The sequence below is a fragment of the Podarcis pityusensis genome, assembly GCF_964106645.2.
Source record: "Podarcis pityusensis genome assembly, chromosome: 2".
NCBI lineage: Eukaryota > Metazoa > Chordata > Lepidosauria > Squamata > Lacertidae > Podarcis > Podarcis pityusensis.
In genome coordinates this window covers 102,006,531-102,027,817 of record NC_138029.1, presented here as the reverse complement: position 1 = coordinate 102,027,817, position 21,287 = coordinate 102,006,531, and the positions used below count along the sequence as shown (strand labels likewise).

Below are 21,287 nucleotides of genomic sequence, written 5' to 3'. Positions count from 1 at the left end.
CAGTGCCATCATTTCATATTTCTCCATCTGTCACAAACTCATATTTTCCTAAATCTTTGGAAAATAATGCAATTATAGCTAACAGTCCCTCTGGGGACACCACCATACACAGCTTTAATGTACCTTGAATGTTCTTAAGTACATATGTATACCACTTGGCTAGCCAGGTGCTCTTTACAGATTGGGAATCCATTTTAACTGGCACCAAAGAAAGGAAAATATTTCATTTTTGGCTGATATTATTTGAAGGAACAAAAACAGGGCATTAACATTTCCCAGTTTGAAAGAAAAATAATACTGCTCTATCTGAACGAGGCCTAAAAATAAATCCATCTATTAAACTGTTGTAAAACCTGTCTTCCCATATCGTGTAACTTGGAGAATAAAGCAACAACTGAATTTTGAATAGTGTCCTTGTTGAAAAGTTCCAATATAGTATCCAAAATATACTAATTAGTGAAATACAATATATGAAAACCAGCTGAGAATTTCTACTGCATGTGGAAAAGCAATTTATAGCAAGACATGAGTAATAATGATAGGCCTAAAGCTGGGAACAAAAAGCTGAAATCCTTAGGCAGCCTCATGTTAGCGCTCTCTCTCTCTCTCTCTCTCTCTCTCTCCTTTTCTTTTCTTCTCTTTTTTTACTGTCCCTTCACCAATTTGAGACTTAACACAATTTATATGAATTTTATGGACACCACCAAACATGGGTTCTTTTAATATAGCTAAGTGGTACAATTAGTCACCAATTTTCTGATTATAGTCCTTACTCTAGGCATTGGTGAAAGGCAGCTTCTTCGATGGAAAATTAATTACATTAGCTTCGAGAACCAATTGGATTTTCACTCATGAGTTGTGGTCACTTTCGAAATTTTGCAGTACAAAGAATATGATACGGAGCTGGGAGAGAATGCTTAGAATTCTTCAGTTAGCTACTAGGGCCACTTTCTCAAAGGAATGTCACAAATTAGTACTCTTAAATGTAAACCACATTGTCCATTGTTAAGAGGCAGGTCTAAAGGCCATGCTAAATCTGACATTTGGTATAGTTTGGTGCTTAGTAATTGCTTTTTCTCTCATGGATAGTTGGCGGGAGGTGTGGGAATTCAAACCATGGCATGTGGGGAGGGGCATTAACCCATCCCTCCACTCTGCACACATGGTTGGAATCCCCCTCCACAGCTGCTATTTGCAATAAGAAGAAAGCCCTACGACATAGATCAATATGGCATGTGCACCAATTTCTCACATATGGGAAGCGGGGAGACAGTTTCTCCTGGGCAGGGTTCTGCTTCCGTAACTTGGGGTGCTCCTGGATTCAACCCTTTTACTGGAGGCTCAAGTGGCCTTGGTGGCTAGGAATGGCTTTTTCCAGCTGTGACTCCTTTGCCAGCTGTGGCCCCTCTAGGGCACATATTCCATTGTTCTGGTAACTTCCATATTGAACCACTGCAAAGCACTCTATGTGGGGTTGCCCTTGAAGATGACTTGGGAACTTCAGTTCTTCCAAAATTGCTGGCTGAGTTCCATTTAGATCACATATTGCCAGATTTAAAACAATTGCATTGGTTGCCAGTTTATTCCCAGGCCCAATTCAAGGTGCTCAAGTTATACTTGCCAAGTGCCCCAGAAGAAAAGGGACATCGTGGTTTTTAATGTGAGATCGCAGCCACCATTTTGGGTGCCGCACTCTCACTCTCTGCTCTTGCCCCAAGAAAAGCAGCCCGGAAGACGCGTCCTGGTTTTGGGTCTGAAAAAGTTGGATGGTATGTCAAGTTAGTGTTTGACTTAGGCCCTCAATATCCTAGACACCACCTCCTTCCTGAAAAATCTTCAAAAGAGGGAGCCCTCTTGGTAGCTTGCTACTTGGGGGAGGAGGACGACTGGGAGAAAGCCGCCCCTAAGATGTGGCACTTAGGTGTGTCTGACATGTTCATTATACAGATGATGAACATTTTGCACAGAGGTTCTATTCCCGGCCATGGCGCATGTTGGCAGAACATGTCCTGCCCTGTCCCCACCCTTTATGTGAAGTTTTTTTGTGACACTTCTGGTCTCTTATGCATTTTGGGTGAATACTGAAATCTTAAAAAGCAGAGACATCACCCTGCCAACAAAGGGACGTATAGTTAAAGCTATGGTTTTCCCAGTAGTGATGTATGGAAGTGAGAGCTGGACCATAAAGAAGGCCGATCGCCAAAGAATTGATGCTTTTGAATTATGGTGTTGGAGGAGACTCTTGAGAGTTCCATGGACTGCAAGAAGATCAAACCTATCCATTCTGAAGGAAATCAGCCCTGAGTGCTCACTGGAAGGACAGATCCTGAAGCTGAGGCTCTAATACTTTGGCCACCTCATGAAAAGAGAAGACTCCCTGGAAAAGACCCTGATGTTGGGAAAGATGGAGGGCACAAGGAGAAGGGGACGACAGAGGACGAGATGGTTGGACAGTGCTCTTGAAGCTACCAGCATGAGTTTGACCAAACTGCGGGAGGCAGTGGAAGACAGGAGTGCCTGGCGTGCTCTGGTCCATGGGGTCACGAAGAGTCAGACACGACTAAACGACTAAACAACAACAACTGAATACTGAATGCTGAATATGAACCTCCAAACCCTTGCCTTTGATACCTGAGATTTTCAGGACCCACCCTATTTTTTAATGATGGCATTGCTTGTCATTGTGTTTTTTAAAAACCGTTTTCAGTGTTCCATTTCAAATGGCTGTGACCCACCCTGGGAGTTAGGGTGAAGGGCAGATGATGAATTAAAATGATAACGATAATCTCCAAGCCGCAAGCACAAAGGAAAATGGAAGAGCACGGAGCGACCAACAAGTCTGGCAGATAGAGTGTCCATTCTATGCTGTTCTATGTGCATGTTCTCTGTGGTTGGACTGCAGGCAGACGGGTGCTTCCACAACCCTCAGCCACAAAAGGCAGCACACTTTGGCACACATGCACTTCATTGCCTTCATGCTAGGTCTTCAGTTTCTTCTGCCAGGTCTTCTCTTCCTTTTTCCCCCTCCCCACCCCTTTTTTTTGTCATGGCATATGTGACACTCACTGTGGAAGCACAATGGTCCAGGGGTGGATAGAGGGAGGCTGACAGAAGAACTGGGACAACAGAGAATCAGGGACATTGAGACTGCTGGTGTCTGATCATGGGAACTGCCTTTTTGCATCAGGTTTATGCTGAGTTTAGCTGCTAGGGTTGCTCTTTAGCCACTTAGAATAGCTGAGCCGTCTGTTTCCATAACCTGGGAATTGACCTTCTCTGCTAGGACAATAAAACAAAAAAAATATATTCACTAAATGATGGGGATGCCCATATCAAAAGGTAGCAGAACTAATACCCTGGCCCTAACATTTCCCCCAAAAGTTCTCCATCTTATTTACATATCATGAATATAGCCTAAAAAGGTATGGACCCATCCTCAGGTGATCTCATGCAAAAAAAACCACGATGTCCCCTTTTCCCAGGACGCCTGGCAGGTATGCCATGGTCTCCTGAGACAGACAGATGCCATTCTTCAGAAAATGGGGAGAAACCTCAGTCGCTCCCATACCCCATTGCCTTTGCATCTAACAAAGGGACTGATAAATATTATACGAAACAAAATATTTTCACAGGTTTCTTAGTCATATCTTTGATAACCACAAGTATTATGGTGGATAACCCAAAGTAGCATTTAAGTTGATTTTCTCACACATGCATTAGTTTTTACCTAAAAGCCTGAAGAGTTCTGCTACAGAGACTTGATTTTAAGCATGCAGTTTTGGGTAGAACTCAAGGGACTTAAGAGTTTTAAATTCAACCGTCTGGTCAGGACTATAAACTTTCAGCAAGAGGCCACAGTGACCAAAAAAAGAGTTGCCAAAAAACCACTCTGTTTCTTCTTGTGTGGATACGCCTAGGATATGTAAACAGATTTCCCCAAGACTGTGCTTTGGGTTTCAGGCTGATTATTATTAAAACAGCGAACAAAAAGGGGATTACCTCCCTGTGAAAGATTTCCATTGAAATGAAACTTCTTGGATTTAATTTCAGCTGGTCTGGGGCCAGAGTGAGATGCGTCATGGGAAATAATGTTCAGAACAACTTAAGATGCAGAGGTCTGATTTTCCTCTGGAAGGAATATATATATATGTATTTGGGGGGGGGGGGAATGCTTCATTTTGAAGAATCCACCCCACCCCCTTCCATTTTGTTCTCTTTGAAAAATAAGGGGTGAGCTTCAAGGTCCAACAGCTTCAGTACTCCAGCCATTTCCCTACATTAGACAAAAGCAGTATCTCTGAATGAAAATGCATGCTATATAAAATCCTCATTACTTAAAAAGTTATTTTAAAGGCAGTTATTCTGAAGCTCAAAGGATGAAGGCCAAAAATGCTTTCAGGTATTCATAGCAAAGTGTTGTGCAAACTGGGTCAAATGAACTGAACAATGTTTTCTACCCATCCTCCACCCCCCCAGCTTCAACTCATCTTAATCAGCACAATTGATGGCTCAAATCTCTACCACTCCAACCCCTGCTTCATCATTAGGATGGCGGTACTCTAGTATATCGTGCAAGAGTGGGATCTGCTTTTGCTTTTTATTAGAAACCTGAGGTCCACCTTGAGGGGCAAAATAGTGGCTTAGCACATGTTTGGCCTAAGAAATTAAGACCAGTACCAGAGCTGAGTTTACAATCCCTTCCACACAAAAAAACCCATTCCTGGTTTTCTTCCTAAGTCATATTTTTCAGCAACTAAGGGCAGATCCACCCTATACATTTAAAGTACAGTGGTACCTCGGGTTAAGTACTTAATTTGTTCCGGAGGTCAGTACTTAACCTGAAACTGTTCTTAACCTGAAGCACCACTTTAGCTAATGGGGCCTCCTGCTGCCGCCGCGCTGCCGGAACACAATTTCTGTTCTCATCCTGAAGCAAAGTTCTTAACCTGAAGCACTGGATTAGCAGAATCTGTAACCTGAAGCGTATGTAACCCAAGGTACCACTGTATATTCAGTGTACATTTAAAGCACATGGAATCATAGCGTTGTAGAGCTGGAGGGGACCAAGAGAGTCATCTAGTCCAACCCCCTGCAATGCAGGAATTGTTTTGTCCAATGTGGGGCTCAAACCCACAACTCTGAGATTGAGAGTCTCATACTCTACCAACTGAGCTATCCCATGACTCCCCCAAAAGAATCCTGGGAAATGGACTTCCCCTTCCACGAAACTACCATTCGCAGCACCCTGAAGAAACTACAGTTCCCAGGATTCTTTGGGGGAAGTCCACCAATGAATCGGGAGAGCACCTCCTCTGAAATTCACAAAAACCACACTGCCAGCCACTTTGCAGAAAATACTGGGCTAAATGGACCAATGGCCTGACTCTTGTATAGGGCAGATTCCTGTTTTTCTATGCTGCTCATGAGCAACTTGAGCTGGCTGGTGATGTTGCTAAGATCTCAGAAAGGGAACAGGAATGAAAAGGAACCTGGCCATCTTTTAAAAGCTTGTGTTAGACCAGCAATCCACCATCATCCATTGACTCTGATCATTGATCGTTAGTCCTTCTCTTCCTCCTCACCTTAACTCTGTAGATTGGATTTCCATTGACTCCCAAGCTTGCCCTATTTTCATGAGAAACGTCTATGGTGTTTTTGATCCCATAACCTAGATATTTGCTTCAGAGTATTGTCTTCATATATAGTCTGCTATAGCTAAGATTTAATGCTGTTTGGAGTGTTTAACTTTGCACGGCTACTGGTTAATCCTTTTTAAAAGTACTGGTTTGTTATTTTGAATTCTGTTTATATTTTTGCTCTGGTGAATTTTCTGTTGTACAAGTGGAATATAGATATCAAACGTAACTAACCTCCTGCCACATATCAACTTGGCTTGCTATATGCTCATCCAATGACTCCTAGCTTATCCCAATCTTAGGTTAATGTTCTTCTTACTGGCTCTGATCCCAGTAAGACCCTTCTGAACCATGATCCTGCATGGCCACACATGACCCAGCCCATCAACTAAACACACTGGAAATATGGTCTTGCATGTTTCAAAAGCAGCTGGTTGTCTAAAGAGAACCAGTGGTCAAGGTGCCTACATAAAAAGGAGGCTCGATCAGACAAGTAATAAAACCTGCCCTCCCTTGATCATCCTCCGTCCCTGAACCCAAGCGATGAAAGTTTGTAGATCTTTGATTCAGCACACAAATATCACCTTGGGAAATAGACCCTGTTATCCTTTCGAAGGCGGCATGAAAGGTCAGCCGGCAAACAAAGGCTGGGCTGTTTGTAACAGGTTGCATGTCCCATATTTATTATGGATAACAATACTGGGGCGCTTTTTTCTTTTTCTTTTTCTAGCTTTGCTGATACAATCAATTCTCAGGCCCTTAAAAAGGCAACTGGTCTTTCAAAAACATTCCCTTCCCGCAAACATATTGTACAAGAATCGCCTCACTGATTTAACACACAATGTAATAGAAGGAAGATGATCAGCAAAACATTTCAGACACTTCACAGTGATAAAGCATTCATATTGCTCGCTTACAAAGTGATGCTATGCTTGAACTGCACTCATTCTTACACCTTCTTATGGCAGCAGGGTACCATGCTATGTTGTTGTTGGAAGCGGGGCAATGATGCCTATGAAGCGATACCTTTGTGCTCATAGATGGTAGGGTAAAAAGTGAGCAGGGAAGCAGTGTGATACAAGGGCAGAAGAATGAAGGAAGAATCCTGTGTTCCATTAGGACTATTCCACAGAGTTATGCCTTCAATAGAGGTTCCATCAATTTAAATGCTCCCACTGAATTCATATTGTGAATGGACCATGATGAAGTTTATTTTATTTAGTGGTAAACAAACAAACAAAAAAAGAAATCCTGTACCTATCATTGGTCTCTCTAGTATTGTATTGCCTGCTATGACTGATGGCTGCTTTCTAAGTTCTCAGAAATATATTTTTCCAATCACCGCTCTTTTTAACAGAAGATGTCAGGAACAGAACCTGGGACCTTCTGTGTGAAATGCATAAACTTTGCCATTGAGCTATGGCCTCTATAATCTCTCAAGTGTGTGGTGCAATATGGCCTAGCTGATGCTGCGCCATAAACTTCAATAGATCTACCTAATATCCCTTAAAAGAGTACAAGTACATTGGCATCGGGTTGTTGGCTAGAGATGCACCACAGGAGGAATGCACACACACAGCGTGCCCCTAAAATCTAGACCAGGGATGTCCAACAGGTCAATCACGGGGTGTCCCTGGTCAATCATGGGATCCTGATGCCCCACCTCCACCCCCCCCAAAAAGAGGGGGGGAAAGCTCCACAACTTTGGCTCATCCTCTCCAAACAAAAGCTCCACAACTTTGATTAAATTTTCCCAAAAAAAGCTCAGCAACTCTGGTCAATCCAATGGGTAGGTCACTGCCATTTTTTAAATAGTAGGAGTAGATCACAGTCTCTTGGAAGTTGGACAGCCCTAGTCTAGACAGTTACTATTTTGCATTAAGGATTCAAGCACCTTCTGTAAAATTAGATGTATGCAATTCCAGTGGGTTAAAATACTCTGTCACCCTAGTGCAACAAGCTAGACTTTTAAAAAGAGCCAGACTTTTTGCGGTTAGGAAAGTGATAGGGAAATGCATTCCAAGGTGGGCTGTGAATGAATGCTTTAATAGGAAGACATCAATCCTCTACAAGCAAATCAGAAAGAATGCAGGATGAATGCTCTTTCTCAAATAACAAATCAGAACGAATAGAGTTTGCCCCACAAACAGATCAGAATGAATACTCAGCAACAACCAATACGGTCTAACCTCCATGTAAAAACTGTGTAAGCAAATCAGGGATGAATGCTATATACATACATACATACATACATACATGCACACACACATACATACGTTGTCTGGCGGAGCCTACAGAATTTCATGGCACTTAAAAGATGGGCAGGGCAATTCTAATCAGAGGAAACCAGAGCAAGTTCTGCCACCTGAGGTTGAAGGAGTTACACAAGTGCATCCCCAGCTGAACTGGGATGAGGATTGTGCTGTAAAATATTCTCAGTGGTGTAGCATCAGTTGCTGATGCCCGGGATGGTGTGTGTGTGCGCACGGGGTGGGGGGCACATGTCGGGTAGGTAGCCCTAGCCCAGCTCTTACCGCCTACACCACTGAAGTAACCTCACCTCCACTGGAAAAGCAAAGCAGGGCCACGCTGAGCCACCTGCCTGCCCATGCAGGGGGAAGCCCAGTTGGCCAACACGGCCCTTGGCAGGCAGATAGGAGAACCAAGTCAGGCCACACGGGGGTTGCCTGCATGGAAGCGCCTAGTTCACACCCCCTCAAAAATTGTGCACCCAGGGCCAGGGCCCACCTGGCACACACACCCACACACCCACTATGCCCCTGCATGTACTGCAGTATAAAAACTGGCATAAACCTGGTCCCTGGATTAATCAAACTTTATCAGCACTGGTGCTTAATAACTGTTTTTAAACAAGAGCTTATTAATATAGATATTTTAAAAACTTTTCACAAATACATGGTGGTCTCTCTTGTATATGCGTGTGTGTGTGTGTGTGTGTGTGTGTGTATGCTGTGGTCTAAACCACTGAGCCTCTTGGGCTTGCCGATCAGAAGGTCGGCGGTTCGAATCCCCACGACACAGTGAGCTCCCATTGCTCTGTCCCAGCTCTTGCCAACCTAGCAGTTCGAAAGCACGCCAGTGCAAGTAGATAAATAGGTACTGCTGTGGCGGAAAGGTAAACAGTGTTTCCATGCGCTCTGCTTTCCATCATGGTGTTCCGTTGTGCCAGAAGTGGTTTAGTCATGCTGGCTACATGACCCAGAAAGCTGCCTGGGGACAAACACTGGCTTCCTTGGCCTGAAAGTGAGATGAGCGCCACAACTCCATCGTCACCTTTGACTGAACCTAACCGTCCAGGGGTCCTTTACCTTTACCTGTGTGTGTGTGTGTGTGTGTGTGTGTGTGTGTGTATTAGATTTACCCAGCATGCATTAGATTTACCTGTAAAGAAGAAAAGTAGCCTATTTCTCCAGAAGTCCGGGAATGGTGTGCAGTTTCAAAAGGGATCAGGACAGAAAGGCAAGCATCAAGACTCGACTTGAGAGAAAAGAATGTGACAACTAATTTCTGAAGCGCTTTCCCCGGTAACTGGATAACCAAAGTACTTTAGTCAGCTGACTCACAGAGCAACACTGGGACATGGCTAGTTACCTGGATACCTGTTGCCGAAGGAAACACACACACAATGCCGTGAGGAGGGATGACATCAGCTACGGAGGGAAAATATCCCAACATGTCGTGGGGATGCAGCTTGAGTTGGTGGGGTGAGTGAGAACGCAAAGAAAAAGGATCACTAAGTAATGCAAACTAAGGTTGCCAAATGTAACCAAAGCTACCCTGTAGCCTTAGCATTTGGCCATGTCGTATTTTGAAGCTGGAAATATACTTAAAGCAGGGTGTTGTGTTAATCTCGCTCCTTCCTGAAGAAAAAGGGAATTGCTCATTTATCAACATCATCCTACTTGGAAGTCTGCAGGCAGGGGGAGGGCTTGTCAGGCGCCACCAAGGCTAGAACCAGAAATATTTTGTTCTGTGTTCAGCTGCCCCTTGCGCTGACCGGTCAGCCCTGCAACCAAAAATGTTTTCACAGGCTGTGGACTGGCTTCACCCACCCACACTGGGCCCTCTCAGAAAGGGAAAAAACTCTGTTCAAAACATGCATGTTGCCAACGACAGAGATGCAACAGGGAATTGAGAGGCATGTAACTGCATCAGCAACATATGCCCTGGCTTTAAGATCTAAGTGTGCGCTCCACTTATTGCTGTGCAGATGAAACTAAATGATGACAAGGGGCACTTAATCTCCTATGAAACATTAGCCTTCCCGTAAACATTCAGGTGACGTAAGTGTGATGCTGTTAACACAGCTATCACGGTTAGCTTTTTGCTTTCCCAAAACTGGGGCCTTTTAAAAATGGGAAGGAGAAGACAAAAACTAGGGTGGTGTTTCGTTTTGTTTCTTGCATATACTGTAGAGGCATTAATCGTTTGAATCAAGGTGACATGGCTCAGATATGTGAGGAAATCATTTTAATCCATGAAACAGGAGGCTAGATCAATCACATTTCAGACAAACAAAAAAGGAAGCAGTTCCAGTGGTAACTTAGGGATGGGGTACCTCCTATGGTCCTCCAGATGTTGCTGGAATCCCATCAGCCCCAGCCAGCAGGGATGATGGGAACTGTACTCCATCAATATCTGGAAGGAAACAGGTTCCCCATCCTTGGCACACCCAAGATTCTTCATAACCAACCCACCCACACATTTTATCCTCATAAATGCCCTATAAGGCAGGTTAGATCAAAAGAGCCATTGACCCAAAGTCACCCATTGAGCTTTCTGGATGGGCAGAATTTGAGCCCAGCTCCTCTTGGTTGCTTGGACCTTTCCAACAATTAATTAATTGCTATTATTTATTTACTTTTTATTATCAGCTGCCTATATTTTATTAAATTAATTATTTTATTTCTTAAATTTCTATGCCGCCGTTCACCTGAGGACCGTGGGGTGGTTTACAATATACAAACATGATAATACCATAGTAACAAAAAAAACAACGCCCGCCCACCGGTTTGAAAAGGCCACAGATTGTTTAATTAACCAAAGGCCTGGGAGAAGGAGGAGGAGGAGGAGGAGGAGGAGGAGAAGAAGAAGAAGAAGAAGAAGAAGAAGAAGAAGAGGAAGAAGAGTTCGGACTTGATATCCCGCCTTTCACTCCCCTTAAGGAGTCTCAAAGCAGCTAACAAACTCCTTTCCCTTCCTCCCCCACAACACACACTCTGTGAGGTGAGTGGGGCTGAGAGACTTCAAAGAAGTGTGACTGGCCCAAGGTCACCCAGCAACTGCATGTGGAGGAGCGGAGATGCGAACCTGGTTCACCAGATTACGAGTCCACTGCTGTTAACCACTATACAACACTGAAATGTTCTTGCCTGCTGCTGAAAGATATGTAACAAAGGAGCCTGGGGAGAGCATTCCACAAGCAGGAAACCACTGCGGAAAAAAAGAGGCTCAGACCTTGTGGGCCCCCTTAATATATATATATATCACCTTAAGAAGGGTCTCAGATGATTACCACAGAGTGCAGATCAGTTCCTATGGGGAGAGGCGGTCCTTGAGGTATTGCGGTCCTGAGCTGTTTAAGGCTTTATAGGACCAAACCAGCACATTGAATTGGGCCCAAAAACTAATTAGCATCCAGTGTAGTTGGGCCATAACATCAGTTATGCACATGAGTTCCATAGCTGGGCCCAGCTGCCAACCAGTGCTAGCTAGCCTGGTCTTGATAGATGGCCGATCACACTTCCCAACCTCACACCTACTAGAGTGCATTTATTTATAAAAATGTTGTGCAATGCAGTAAACATAAAAATTATAAAAATACAACAACTTTCAATACAATTTCTTGAAATCTATATAAAAGTGAGATAGACACAAAGTATGTAGCTGTGTCCCACAAACCCAGAAAATAGCAAGCAGCTGAATCAACAACTAGGAATATAAGAAGCTGCCTCATACTGGGTGAGAGCATTGGTCTACCCAGCTTAGTGTTATCTACTCTGACTGGCAGCAGCTCTCCAGGGCTTCAGGCAAGGGTCTATCCTATCCCTACCTGGAGAAGCTGGGAATTGATTTTTGATTGGATTTTGATCCTAGATTTTTGAATTTAGAGTTCTGGAACTGTGTATCTTGTGAATTTTTAAGATGAGATCCTGCAATATTATGAAAAATATACTCTGGAAAGCAGTAGTTTTCTCTCATTCTCTCCCTCTCTCTTTATACTGAAACACACACTCTCTCTTTTTATGGTGCTAAGTAATAATAAAAATAATAATACAATTTTCCCCTGGTTTTTTCTACCCCTAGAACACTCAGAAGGGCTTACATAAGAAGAAGAAAAAAGAAACATTCAAAAGAATTTTTTTTCACTATATAAAAACACAACTCTCAAGTGTCAGTAGGTCCCTATATCTATAGTGTTAAATATCTCTTCTGCTGTAATATAACACAGCAGATATGTTAGTTAAAACTAAAGGATGAGCTCCTTTGTGTTTGTGGGTGGGGAAGAGAAAAGCTTTAGCTAAAAGCAAATCCCAGTAACATTTATTCATTTTAATCAAGAATTAATTATTTCATTTCTTACCTTAGTGCTCAAAATGTCACTAATTGGCTTTATGGTTTAGTGCCTCACTTTGTCAGTACTTTATGAAATATTAAAAGTGCTGGAGATAATTTGCTCTATAACTCTAATCAGAGCCTCAGAGACCTCTTATAAAGTGACCACAAGCTAAGATGCCATAATGATCCCCTGTCTGAGCAACAGAGTAAGACAAGTAAGACAGATTCTTTCAATTCAGGTCTTGGAGTGGCTAAAATAGATCACCATGCAAAGCTGAATTTTCTCCAGTGAATAGTCATGCTGTAGCACTGTTAAAATTTAAGGACATCTGGCCTTGATCAGTGTCTTTGATGAGAAGATCACTGGGATTCTCATGTAGGAGTAGGAGATTATATATATATCTATATAGATGGACTTAAAAACATGCAAGAGCACATTCTTTCATGGAATGCATTTGGATTCTGTGAGTTAAAATGTGTGTTTTGGGGAAACTTGTGCTTTAAATGAGCTTTCGACTGCATGGTATGCACTTTGCCTGTGTGAGCATGGAGATATTTTATCTTTATCAGATATCTTAAACCTTCAAACTTATTGTTACCCCAACATTATTTCTTCCCATGACTTCCGAAGAAGACTTCTTACATTTCTTACATTGCCATTCGAAATAAAAACAAAAATTTGCAAGATGGTGCATTGGTCAAGGGTATTTTGTGGGTGATTCTAGATTTATTCCTTTCTATTCCTGTGTATATCATTAATGAATTAGGACGGCGACAGTAGTCCATTTGTGCAAAGGAAATGATGCCATCAATTTTCAGGCAAAGACGAATTTCATCTTAGGTATTAGGATGTGCAACGCAAGCACTTTTATTATTCATGCTTCAAGCCAAAACACTGAAAGACTATTGAAAGACCCAAACCATTTTAGCATGGGAAAGAAATATTGTAAACATTTTAGGGGAATTTTAAAAAAAATTAATAAAGCAAAATATTATATCCGTATCATAGCTGTCAACATTTCCCTTTTTTAAGGGAAATTCCCTTATTCCGAATAGGATTCCTTGCAAGAAAAAGGAAAAGTTGACAGCTATGATCCATACTCCAAACTGAAGTATGGCAGTAACCCTAAGAAATGTACTGCTCCGCAACAACTGAGTTTAGAAAGCATGACTCAGGCTATGATAAGGTGGGCACAGGACATTGGGCACAATATCATGTTTGAGGACTGGGAGAGGTTGTGGAGTAATGGATTGAAATTTACTGCATGTAACGCTCTGAAAGAAAATGTAATGAAAATGATTTATAGATGGTATATGACCCCAGTCAAACTTGCTAAAATTTACCACCTGTCTGATAATAAGTGTTGGAAATGCAAAGAGTGCGAGGGAACGTTCTTCCACCTCTGGTGGACTTGCCCTAAAGTGAAGGCGTTCTGGGAAATGATTTATAATGAACTGAAAAAGGTATTTAAATATACCTTCACTAAGAAACCAGAGGCTTTCCTTTTGGGTATTGTCGGCCAAGGGGTGGCAAAGAAGGACCAGACATTTTTTATGTACGCAACAACAGCAGCAAGGATACTTCTCGCAAAACATTGGAAAACTCAAGATCTACCCACACTGGAAGAATGGCAGATACAACTGATAGACTACATGGAACTGGCTGAAATGACCGGCAGAATCCGTGACCTGGGAGAAGAGAGGATTGAGGAGGACTGGAAGAAATTTAAGAACTATTTACAAAAGTATTGTAATTTGAGTGAATGCTAAATAAGATGCTAGATCAAAATAACTGAGCACCACTAAATTTAGAAGTTTTTAAGAAAATAAGTAAGACTGTGAAATTTAGCTCCTTCTGAGAATTATAAGATTATGAAATATAGAAGGGATATAAGAATTTAAATAAGATGATAAATTGCTGACCAAATGTTACAACGATGAAAGTGGGAGCGGGAGATGTGAGGAAGTCCAAAGAAAATGTGAAAATATGTTAAGATCAATGTTATATTGCTTATTATGTTTATTTTTATTGTAAAACCTAATAAATTGCTTTAAAAAAAAAAAATAGAAAGCATGACTCAGTGGGATAAGTATGATATGTTTGTTGGGTTAGGCCTCACAAGGTCACAGAACGCTAATCTGCTGGGGTCCAGCCTTTCATCCTCTTAGTGGGGATAGGCTGCAGTTCAGTGATGTAGAACAGCCTTGCAAAAGAACCTGGTTTCAGTCCATGGCATCCCCTACAGGGCTCAGAAAGACTCTGAAACTCTGGAGAACCTTTGCCAAGTTGCACTACACTATACTGACCTAGATGGAGCAATGGTCAGACTTGGTGTAAGGTGGGTTTAGGATTATGGCTCAGTGGTAGCACATATATTCCACATGCAGAAGGTCCCCAGTTCACATACCCTCCAAAGTTTTGAAGCAAAGATCTGGGACACCATCTTCCCTGTGCCATCTTCCCATTTTTTATCAAGAGAGCACAGCAGCCATTTCGGTTGCTGTGATCTCACATGCTTTTGCACTGTGCTTCACCCCCACCACCAAGCACTTTTTTGGGCACTGCACAAGATCGCGCCATGAAATCACACAAGATCACAGCAACAAAAAATGCTCTCATGAAACAAAAAGGGATGTCCCGTTTTTCCAGGACACTTGTGGGGTATGGGTTCAATCCCCGTCTTATCCAGGCAGCGGCTGGGAGAGTACCCTCTCTGAAATTCTAGTCCTTGTAGACAATGCTAAGGTAGATTGCCCAATGTTCTTGAGTACAAGGCAGTTTCCTAGGTTACATAGTATGCTGCTGTATACCGAGTCAGATCTTAGGTTCATCTAGCTTAATACAGTCATACCTTGGTTGACAAACGCCTTACTTTGTCAACCCGAACGCCAAAGTAAGTGTTCCGGTTTGTGAACGTTCTTTGGAAGCCAAACGTCCGGCGGGCCTACCGCGGCTTCCGATTGGCTGCAGGAGCCTCCTGTTTTGGAAGTCGAATGGACTTCCGGGACGGATTCTGTCCGGCTTCCAAGGTACAACTGCATTGTACAATGACTGGCAGTAGCTTTCTAAGGTTTCAGGCAGGAATCTTTGCCCGCCCTGCCTGGTGATGCCAGGTAAGGAACCTGGGACCTTCAGAGCAGACTGGTAGTAAACAGCACCTTCATATGTATAAGTTCACAGATACAAAAGCAAGGCACACAGCCCTGAGCAACTTTCACAGAAATGTGCGTACGCTCCCACTTTGCTGATGATGTGAGAAAAATTGCCTTCGCATGCAAAGAAGGCAGTTCAAGGAATGCAGGGCAGTGTTTATTTTTAGGAAGAAAAGCCAAAAACGAATACAACACGGCCCTCACGTTGAGGCACTACTTTACTTGCTGCTTTTAGATGACACATGGGGCTGCACACTCCCTGCCTGGAAACATCTGTAAAACTGTAGGAAATGTAACATTTCAGATATATATGTATTTGTCCAAGAGCAGATGAATGCAGATAAGCATTCCTGAAGCAGGACCAGAGGTCACCCGCCTTCTCTCGGAAAAGGTGGTGTCGCACACAGCATTTTCATAGATCCTAAGAGGGCAGCATTCTCACCCTCCTTAAAGCAACACAAGGAGGAGATCAAACGAGGGAGAAGCGAAAGAAGAGCCTGCATCGAGCCCCTCTGATGGAGCGCTGGCAGCCGGTGCATTCTTCTCGCCAAACAGAAAGTGGCCTTCAAAACCCTATGGAAAGAAACATTCTCTCCAGTATCCGGCTTGCCATCTATCTCGGCATACGAGGGGCCAGAGACGAGCGCTGGGTCGCAAAGGAAGATGGATCGTTTCAATTACAGCGCCTTGGATTCTTTGTCAGCTGATGCTTTTCAAGAGGCACATGGGTGAGTGGCTGTAATGGGAGACTCGTAATTGACTGTGTAAGGTTGGGAAAGCAAAGCGAGGGCCCCAATGTCGCTGCGGCTACATAAAGGGAGGTAGAAGAATTTGGCCGTCCATAAATAAAGTGTAAAATAAAGTCTCCACATGCGCACGAAATAAGCTTGGGGGAATTTTTGCTGTTTGGAGTTTCGGCACAGCAGTCACGGGCACGTTTATGGGGCAATACGTCCCACTGAAAAGAGCAGGGCTTACTTCCATGTAAACATGGATAAACATGTGCAGACAAGCAACAATCGCAGATAACAATGGCTCTCAAAGTGAACTATTCACAGTGGGATCAGGTGTTAAACAGGGTTGTGTTATTGCCCCAACTTTATTCATTATTTTCATTGTCATTATCCTACACTTTGACAAAGGGAAATTCCCCAGCGGAATAGAAATCATGTATCGAACAGATGGAAAGCTCTTCAATCTGAGCAGGCTGAAAGCAAAGAGTAAGGTTACCGTAACTTCCATCATAGAGCTTCGGTATGCTGATGACAACATAGTGTGCGCACACTCTGAGGATGACCTCCAAACCATCCTAAATATCTTTGCAGAAGCTTACGAAAAGCTTGACCTATCACTCAACATCCAAAAAACTAAAGTGCTGCACCACCAAGTACAAAACAACCCCTCTGCAGCGCCACAAATCCAACTCAGTGGTGTAACATTGGAAAACGTCGATCACTTCTCCTACCTAGGCAGTTATCTTTCCACAAGGGCCAACACTGATGCCGAAATCCAGCATCACCTGAGCTCTGCGAGTGCGGCTTTCTCCCAATTGAAGTGCAGAGTGTTTAAGGACCAGGACATTCGCAGGGAAACCAAAATGCTTGTTTACAAAGCTACTGTACTACCAACCTTACTATATGCTTGTGAAACATGCACCACTTATAAATGCCATCTCCAACTCCTCGAAAGATTCCATCGACGGTGTCTCCAAAATTTTTTACACATCACTTGGGAAGACAGGCGAACTAATACCAGTGTACTGGAAGAAGCAAAGATCACTAACGTTGAAGCAATGATTCTTCAACATCAACTTCGTTGGACTGGTCATGTTGTGCGGAAGCCTGGTGATCATCTTCTAAAGCAACTATTCTATTCCAGACTTAAAAATGGAAAGCGTAATGCTGGTGGTCAACAAAAGAGGTTTAAAGAGTGTCTCAAGGCAAATCTTTAAAAATGTAGTATAAACACTGACAACTGGGAAACACTGGCCTGCGAGCGCTCAAGTTGGAGAACAGCCTTTACCAAAGGTGTCATGGGCTTTGAAGACCCTCAAACTCAGGACACAAGGGAGAAACGTGCTAAGAGGAAGGTATGCTTGGCAAATCCACACCGTGATCAACTCACACCCAGAAACCAATGTCCCCACTGTGGAAGGACGTGTGGATCCAGAATTGGCCTCCACAGTCACTTACGGACTCATCGTTAAAACCTTGTTTACGGAAGACAATCTTACTCGGCTACGAGTGATCGCCAAAGAAGAAGAAGGAGGAGGAGGAGGAGATTTATTAGTGTTGTTCACATGCACACCTGCTTTAGTTCCAATCTTCTGTCCCTCCCCCTCTTTTCTTCTGTCAATAATGCATTATTGGTTATTGCTGCAGCGTGGTTCTCTGTTCTGAAGACACTCACCCAATCTTTGTTGTTGTTGTTATTGTTATACACCATTCATCTGACAGGGCTGCCCCAGCCATTCTGGGTGGCTTCCAACAATGATAAAACCACAGTAAATTTGAAGAGCTGCTTAGAAGCTGGCATGGTAGAGCTTGATGCTGTTAACACCAAGGTTTCATGTTTGATCCCTGTATGAGGCAGCTGCCTGTACGGGCTAGACCAGAAGATCCTCAGGGTCCCTTCCAACTCTATGATTCTATGAATCTCTTACAAAAAGCAAAGTCCCCAAGTCAGAAGCAGAAGCGACTTATAACTTTTGGACTATGAACACAATACGCCACCTTTCCCCTGAACCAAGCCATTGGTCCATCTAACTCAATACTGTCTGCCCTGATTGGCAGTAGCTTTCCAAGGTTTCAGAGAAGGAGTCTTCTGGAGATGCTGGGGATTGAACCTGGAACCTCCTGAATGCAAGGGTGATGACTCTCTGCACTACTTTAAGAAGATTCAGGACCAAATCACATGCCTATATCTCACAATATGGTATCAATAAGGAGGCACTGCTCAATAGCTCACTCCTGTTAGTCTGTGTTTGCCAACTTGATTTACTGAAGAATTAATGGAAGGGGTTTACTCTAATCACTTCATTGTTATTTACTGTAAAATAATATGTTTAGTATTTTACCCTCCAGTAACAAAATTTTTTTCCAGTTACGTCATGTTTTATGATTTACATAAAAATTTACAGGTTTGTAACAGAAAAATAAAAATAAAATCATTTACATTAAAAATAAAATAAAAAATACTGGACACTCTTGAGTCAGTCACTATCTCTGGCCTAATGCTATGCACGGAAACATCCTAATAATAAAATGGGGTAATTCTTGTGTGCTTTCATGTACTGCACCAAGAGTTCCTGGAAGCTTTTGCTTTCAGAAAAGAATTAATTAAGTGACTCATCCACCATAAGCAGGAAGTTGCTATGGAAGAGAAAGAAGTTGCCAGAAATAGAAAGCCATGTGCTTTGCTCCTGAACTGGTCCTCGCTCTGTGATGTGGGAGGACGAACAGGAAAGCTGATTCAAACAGTCCGCACAGTGACACAATCTCTTGCTTTTGCACTGCAATGGCTCTTCAAGGATGCTTCTCACGGAACCTCTCCTAGCCTTCTGAGCACAAGTAAGGATTCTTGACTCATGAGACTTGAGTCGGCTAAGTACCCTCAAATTGCACCTATTTCGTAAGGTACATCAAGCATTCTCTCCCTTGTTTGTTTTTATGACCACATCTGTGGCTGGTTAACAATGACCTGATAAAGGTAAAGGGACCCCTGACCATTAGGTCCAGTCGTGACCGACTCTGGGGTTGCGGCGCTCATCTCGCTTTATTGGCCGAGGGAGCCGGCGTACAGCTTCCGGTTCATGTGGCCAGCATGACAAAGCCGCTTCTGGCGAACCAGAGCAGCGCATGGAAATGCCATTTACCTTCCCGCCGGAGCGGTACCTATTTATCTACTTGCACTTTGACGTGCTTTTGAACTGCTAGGTTGGCAGGAGCAGGGACCGAGCAACAGGAGCTCACCCCGTCGCGGGGTTTCGAACCGCCGACCTTCCGATCAGGAAGTACTAGGCTCTATGGTTTAACCCACAGCGCCACCCGCAACCTGATACTGGGCTTCTATTCTGCTCTGTGTTCTTAAACAACCTAGGTATTCATATTCTGAAGCCACTGTTTCAAGGATTCTCCCAGGTGAAGGAATCTCTAACAGAGCAAGAATCCTACAACCCACTTGTAGGAGGTACATTCCTGCCCCTGTTACTCCCCTAGTTACAGAGGTACATCTAATTTTGCACCTAAATATATAAAATACAAATGCAACAAGCAAGTGTCTGACAACTCGGAATGTAAGAAGGAAGCAGTTTCCCTTCCAACCGGAATCTGTTGCAATCAGCGCTGCTTCCGTTTTGCTGCAGTTTGGTTTTCGCCAAATGCTACACCTTTTGTCATGCTGTTTGCTGCTTAAAATAAGTTAGGTGAGTTACATGGCTATTTCTGTAACTTACGGAACTTGTGCTCATTTCAATGTGAAGGAAGGTCAAAAGAGTGTAACAAAACCACACCACCATTAATTGTATATCGCCTGTGGACGTAAAAAAAACAAACAGTTCTATGAACAAATATTGATTGCATTTGCTTGGCTTTTCTCTGCTCCTGACCACATATGAACATGCAAAAGCAATTTCCACTGCCTTTTCCAGCTGCATCAGAACTCTCTGACATCCCTACTGACAACACACGCTTCGGACAGGCAGATTTGGAATTGGGATTAGTGGCAGCTCCTTGTTAATGGTACCCTCAGTTGGGCAGGAAAGAGAGCCCACTTTCTTCCTGTGCAAAGTGCAAAGAGCTACTTTTACAGCTGCTACATTCTGTGCCCACAATTGTCCAGATGTGCCTACCGGCAACCAAAGTATCAGAGGAACCACCCAGCCAAGTCATTTGCCCATCTAGTCCATTATTGATGACTACTCTGGCTAGGAGCAGCTCTTCAGAGCTTCATAGAGGTCCTTCCCATCACCTGCTACATTAATTCTTTGTTCACCAGGTATGCCAGAGATTTGAGCTGGGGACTTCTGCACACAGAGTATGTTTTCTACCACTGATCTGTGACCCCTGCCTTAAGCTATGGTCTCTGCCCTCAGTGATCCACCTCATAACGGCCTCGGTCCTGTATACCTGAAGGAGCATCTCCACCCCCATCATCCAGCCCGGACACTGAGGTCCAGAGCCTAGGGCCTTGTGGCGGTTCCCTCGCTGCGAAAAGTGAGGTTACAGGGAACCAGGCAGAGGGCCTTCTCGGTAGCGGCACCCGCCCTGTGGAACGCCCTCCCAGCAGATGTCAAGGCAATAGACAACTATTTTACTTTTAAAAGACAACTGAAGGCGGCCCTGTTTAGGGAAGTTTTTAATGTCTGATGCTGTATTGTTTTTAATATTCGGTTGGAAGCCGCCCAGAGTGGCTGGGGAAACCCAGCCAGATAAGGCTACTCACACATGCAAACATTTTCCTGCTGAAATAGGGCACCTGTTTTTAGGTTAGCCCACCCAACCCTGCCATAGAGACACCATGGCTCCAAACAAAATGTCAACATGTACATTTTGTCTAGCCTATAATTGGCAACTGGTCTGAAGTGAAACCTGTGGTGGAATGCTCCCTTTTCTTGGAGGTTTTCTAGCAGAGGCCAGACAGCCCTCAGTTGAGGATGCTCAATATCTAGACAGCCTGCAATGCCCCCTCCAATTCTATGAATATGACATGAACAGAGAGAGAGAGTATATGTGTGTGTGTGTGTGTGTGTGTGTGTGTATATATATATATATATATATATATATATATATATATAGTTGTCCAGTGGCACCTTAGAGACCAACTAAGTTTGTTCTTGGTACAGTGGTACCTCCGGTCACCGACGCTTCAGGTTACAGACACTTCAGGTTACAGACTCCACTAACCAAGAAATAGTACCTC

At 43.4% G+C, this 21,287-nt stretch overlaps 1 protein-coding gene across 1 annotated transcript in view; it reads right to left on the bottom strand.

The window, feature by feature from the left end:
- The window catches only part of PRICKLE2 (prickle planar cell polarity protein 2), a 267,560-nt gene that overhangs the window by 173,742 nt on the left and 72,531 nt on the right, over nt 1-21,287 (bottom strand). The gene's annotated exons all lie outside the window — the stretch shown is intronic.